This window comes from Puntigrus tetrazona, chromosome 19, assembly GCF_018831695.1.
Source record: "Puntigrus tetrazona isolate hp1 chromosome 19, ASM1883169v1, whole genome shotgun sequence".
In the NCBI taxonomy this organism is placed as follows: Eukaryota; Metazoa; Chordata; class Actinopteri; order Cypriniformes; family Cyprinidae; genus Puntigrus; species Puntigrus tetrazona.
Genome location: NC_056717.1, coordinates 7,538,529 through 7,544,694, shown reverse-complemented (window position 1 = coordinate 7,544,694; position 6,166 = coordinate 7,538,529).

The following is a 6,166-nucleotide window of genomic DNA, read 5'->3' as shown; positions in this document are numbered from 1 at the left end:
GGATTACACAACCGCACGGCCTCTATCAGTTCAGCCCATATTCAGCACTAATGCTCTTTGTGCGGGGATGGTTTTGCTCCTATCTCATCGCGTACATCAGATCCTTTCGTGTGCTGAGTTCTCATCTTCTCAGTCATTTCTTTCCTTATCTGCGGTGCCGGACAGCATTAAAGTGATTAAAGATGAGATGCCCCCATCATGGGCCAGATATATAGCATTAGCAGTTTATGAACAGCATCTCTCTGCCCTGATCCACAAAAGCCTGACTTCTCATTGAAATCGGCGTATCCTCTGGGGGAGCTGATAAGAGAGGCATCATATTCCTCACAATTCATTGATTTCCTTTAGGATTTATTAACCAGCCACCTTCGTTTTAAGTGTCAGGGTTGCACAGATTGTAGTTTCCCTCAATGCCCAGGTGATTTTTAGATATGCTTTCAATGGCGGTCCCTCCGTGATTTGACCACAGACTGTCGCTTATATTAACACGACAGGTTTTGATTGGGGATTGACAGGAAGAGAACAGACAGGAGGGTAACCTTTAGCTGGATTAGAGGATTTCTGTGTGGTATAGCGATAGGGCATGTTTGTGGTACTCTGATGTTGTACTGTTTTGGTCAAACCATTGATTTTTTTTTCTTGCTTTGAATTTCAGTGGAAATGTAGAGAGATGCTGTTTGGAATGGAGCTGGTTGAAGATAAAAGACTTTTTAACGAACTGAGGGGATTAACTGGTTATCAGTGCAGGAGTTGGATCCCCTTTGGCTTTGGGAAAGATGTGGCCAGGAGCTCTGAGACCCTCACTGGGGATTATGAGTCCTGGGGTCTCCTGTTTACTTAACATACAGGATCGGTCATGGTGCTAAACTCGCACCAATAGGATCATACAACTGCATTCCTCACTGACCCGGTCGTGACACTTCACCTTTTTACAATCATATTGCTGTCTTTGGTTAAGAAAGAATCATTGCGCGAGTACGTGTTTAGCTAGACCTTTCGAAAATATACTTTTAAAAACAAAGTTTCTTTAATCGTACTCCTACATGCAGCACTGTTCAGATCCACAGTGTCCTGAAGAATGCTAAAATAGTTTTTTCTGTTAGATTGAAAAAAATGGCGATTTTCTTTTTACATTAAATTCAATTTTATTTTACTCTACATCTATGAAATATGGAATCTGTGTCATTTTATTTAATTCATGCGGGTGATGTGAACCGAATAATTATATACTCTCAACAAATCCTCGGTTTGTGCTTGTAATTCACGACCAGTGTTTTGTTTTGTTCTCTCTGCATTCATCATCACACAGTGCAATGCATCTTATGTCATCCGCTGTTAGTGCTGCTGCATTTCACAGCCAGCGTAAGTGAGAAAAAAAGTGTTTGTTATGTTTGAAATATGGATGTTTATCTACCCATATATATATATATATATATATGGGTAGATAAAAATCCATATATATATATATATATATATATATATATATATATAAGGTTCAACATAAATGTGTCATATTAAACATTCATCTGATATTTGATTTCTGCTCTTATGGCTGTTTAAGAAAAAAATATTGTTATTATTATTACTATTTGCTGGTATTTGTCAGCTTTAAGTAAAGCAACGTCAATAAAACGGCAAGATATGAGACTTATAATGCAATGAGAAATATAATCCATTGTAACTTAAGTGAATTAATTGAATTGTGTTCATTGTGTGTTATAATTTGTCATAATCTTAAAAGCTATAACCACAAATAAATAAATATTATAACCCATTAAAACTGTATAACTGTATGAATATTCCTAAAATGATACATGTTATTTATAATGCATTTTGTTCTTAAAACTTAATAATAATGTTTTCCTTATTGTTTATAAATATAATATTATGTTTAATTTGCTGCTTTCGAGAGCCAGCGAGTCACATACTTTATATAAAAAATAAAATGGCTGTCAGTTGCAGCGACCATTTTACAGAAAAGAAAAATTGTGAACATTTTACTTCATACAGTACATTCCCTACATAGCAAGGGTGGGGAAAATAGCATACTTTTGCTTTTTCTTACACCTTTACAGTGTTTTAATTTTTATCGAAATATGTCAGTGTTTTCTGCTCTAAATAAAACAGGATTTGTTATGGCATAATAATAAAAAAAACAGGTACAACACATTAGCTGAGACGTTATTGATATCTCATGCTGTTGCCGGCTCTGCTTGCATTCTCACATACATATTTATTATTCACAACACATAAACAGCACCAACTGGCTGGAATGGAAATACATTTCACATCAAAAGTGTCATTTACAACTAATGCAACATAGATATTGTAAATTACAGTGGGTGTATTTTATTTTTTCACAGGTGATTTCCATTTTGCGTGTGCTGATGTGATTTACAGTTGTATGGCATACAGTTTGTTTTACAACCTTTTTATGCATTTGGCTTTTTTTACGTATCATCGGTTGTTTACCCTCAAATTGAACCCACGACCTTGGAGTTGCTTCGTGCTCTGCGCTTTGAGCCAGCCGTGAGAGCAAAGACACGAGCACAGCAGAGACTTTAAAGTTTGTGTGATCCGAACATGCTGTATTTACGTCCGAAATTGTCAATCCGATTTCACAGTTCTTCTCGTACCTAATTTAGGCAGAAACGGTTTTATAAGAAAATGTCTTTTATAATTTGATTTAAGAGTCGCGGCGAAAATTGCGTTCCTGAAAACCAACTCTCCGTCAACCATCAGTCAACGCTTATTCAATTAAAAAAGACAGTAATCAAGTATAATTAGCAGCTTTAGAAAGGAAGATCTAATTAGCGAGTCCAGTCCAGATCTAGTTAACTATATGCTATAAGTAGCCTAAGGCACAATTAACTTGATTTTCAAAACATGTACAGTAAACAAATCCATGAGATATGTCAAAGTAATGAAAAGAAAAATGTTTTATTTAATTAATTATTTCTTTTTAATAAAGTGTAACTATTTTGAACTTGCAAGAGCTCAAAGCACGTATGTAACGGATATGGTAATGCTGGGTTGATGGACATTTCCCGTAAATGAACCAGTTCTTTGGCATTGGTTGTAGTGTGGAACATGAAACCAGCCACTAATTATTTGGTCAGCTAATTAAATAAAATGAGCAATTCAATTACGGCTATCCTGTTTTCGTTCAATCATCAAATTATAGTAGCACACTGTTAAGCTTTTCCAAACCAAACTGTTGGCAAAATCACTGCCTTTGTCTGTGATATAGACAGATAGATGGATGGATGGATAGATAGATAGATAGATAGATAGATAGATGGATGGATGGATGGATGGATGGATGGATGGATGGATGGATGGATGGATGGATGGATGGATGGATGGATGGATGGATGGATGGATGGATGGATAGATAGATAGATAGATAGATATTACTGGATGATTAACAGATGAATGAACAGACAGATGGATAGATATTTAGAGATATAAATATTCATGGAAACCAAAATCAATCAATCAATCAATCAATCAATCTATCTATCTATCTATCTATCTATCTATCTATCTATCTATCTATCTATCTATCTATCTATCTATCTATCTATCTATCTATCTATCTATCTATCTATCTATCTATCTCTGTTGTTCTTCCTTCAAAGAAGCATCAGATGCTGTGCGGAACATGAAACCAGTCACATAAAACTAATTATGCAGTCGGCGTAATTAGGAGCAAAATTAATCAATTAAAGTTATTAATTCCCTTTTATTAAATCATCAAATTGTGGAAGCGTAATTGTCAATCGCGAGCTTTTCCAAGCCACATTGTCAGCAGGCTTCGGCAAAGGCAGCCTTAACTGAGACAGATAGATAAAACAGAAAGCTGCACAGACATGACAGATTGAATTCTGATGTTGTTTAATATGACCTAGTGTATATCTCTTGACTTTCTACTCTGACCTCTAGGTCACGGAGTGCACTTTGTCGCGTACGAGTACAAACATATAGAAATACGCTCACAGCCTGCAGCTTGTTCAGGAGCAAATGTCAGCACACGAGGGTCGAGAGTGTGTGTGTGTGTGTGTGTGTGTGTGTGTGTGTGTGTGTGTGTTCATGCATTTCATACTCATATCTAGCACCTTTTTTGAAAATCAGCACAGTTCCACTAAATCTCGTATATATCGTTTTTCCTTAGCTGCTATTAACCACAATATTAGGTCATATTGTTTCCTCAGAAGCTGACTCCAAAAGCTGTCGGAAGAATATTAATATGTTTCATCAAATACATATTAGCCAGACGTGTCCTGTGCTCCCAGTGCCAGCACCACCGAGGCTTTCATGGGTGAATGAAAACAATCCATTTAAGACTTTCCTACATTTCAAAAACACACTAGTGCTTTTCTTTTTCACTCGCATATTTCGCCAGCTGTTTTTCTTCAGGTCTTGGCAGAATATCCAACTGTGCTAAAGAGGTCTAATCATGCCTGCGCTTGTTCCAGTCTGTCAGCGAAATGGATTATTGTTAAGATAACCTTCCTCTGACTAAGTCACAATTACACTCGGTGCAAACATTGAAAAGCTAGCGTTCTTTTCATTGAATTAAGGAGAGAATGTGTTGGCAGCTTTAATAAACTGAAGAAAGATACTTGCTTTCGTACAAGGACACTTTTCCGCGCTGCGTTTGATTATGTTTTAGGAGGTGAAGCTGAATGGTCGTTCATTGCGAATGTAGGAAGATTCATTAAAATGACAACAAACATACGGTAAGATTAAACTGTTACACAAACCGCTCAGTTTTAGCGCGCCTCGGCAAACTATGAATGACTTGTAATATCAAGCTTTTTTAAAGTGATAATTCACCCAAAAATAAAACTTTCTGTTAGAATTTATTCACCCTTATGGCATTCACGAACCTGTATGAATTTCCTACTGCTGTGGAACACAAAGGTTGCTGGACGTCAGTGTTTATTACTGTTATTATTTCATAAATCAGTTTTGGATTTTTTATCTGGTCCCATAAAACTCTCTCTCTCTCTCTCTCTCTCTCACACACTTTCAGTATGTATTGTATTTGTACCATATCACCTTGTCTTGGCTATCATGAGCTGCTTTTTTTTTTTCCTGTGGCATTTAGCTCAGCCAGTGACAGGCATGACTTTCATAGTAATTATTTGTTTTGGCTGTTCTAACCCGAGTCTTTATCTGCCCGTTTAAACGTGGGCCTTTATGCGCTCTTTAGGTCATATCTTAAAACAATCACCTACCAAGTCTTTCGCATGAAATACCATTCCTATCTGTCTCTTGCCCAAGTGACGTAAACTTCAAAGAGCAAAAGATAACATACGTGGGCTTTTTTTGTGTTTAGAAAGTGGTATGCCATTTCTTCTTCCGCTGCAAAACACAACCGTGTCAGTCAGTGTTCGCTTCGCAGTTCTCCCTGCATATTTTTTGAACATAAACACCCGGCTCAGTCATGCTCTTTGTCTTGTGTGTGAGATTGTGGTGGACTTATGGATAAACCTGCGTGTTTCCGAAGGTGTGTATTTTACATATGTTCGGTGATTATGGAATTCCGAGCATGTGTCGGGTTGCTCTTGATTGCATATGTCTGTGTTTTCATGGTTGTTATTGTTTTACTGTCATGTTCTGAGCAGGCGTACATTAAACACATTAGACACACTTGAGACCACCTACTCATATGCACTCTTTGCCCACCAGAGAGCCATCTAGCGAAATGATGGAACAGATACATGCCTCTCTCTTGTTCTTATGCCAAGCTGGCTCACCAGCATTAAACTATGTGTATTTTTAAAGTATTAATACCCCCAGCCTCTCCCAGGACCATTTTAATTTTAGTCAAGGCTGCGGTGGTTTCAGCTTATGAACCCATAGTACTGCTTGTACTGAGTGCTTAATTTAACTTATAAAAATAGCTAGAAAGAAACTTATCAGTAGTTTATTAGCATAAATCTTTTTTTTTAATGAAATACATGCAACACAGAGAATTATTAAAGATATATATAAAAAAGCATATAAATAAGTAAATAAATAAATGACAAGTTTTTGAGACAAACTCTAATCCACTGGCGTATTTTAAACACCTACACTCTTAAAAATAATGGTTCTTTAATTGCATCTATGGTTCCATAAAGAACTTTTAAAACTTCTAAAAAGGTTCTTTATAGAA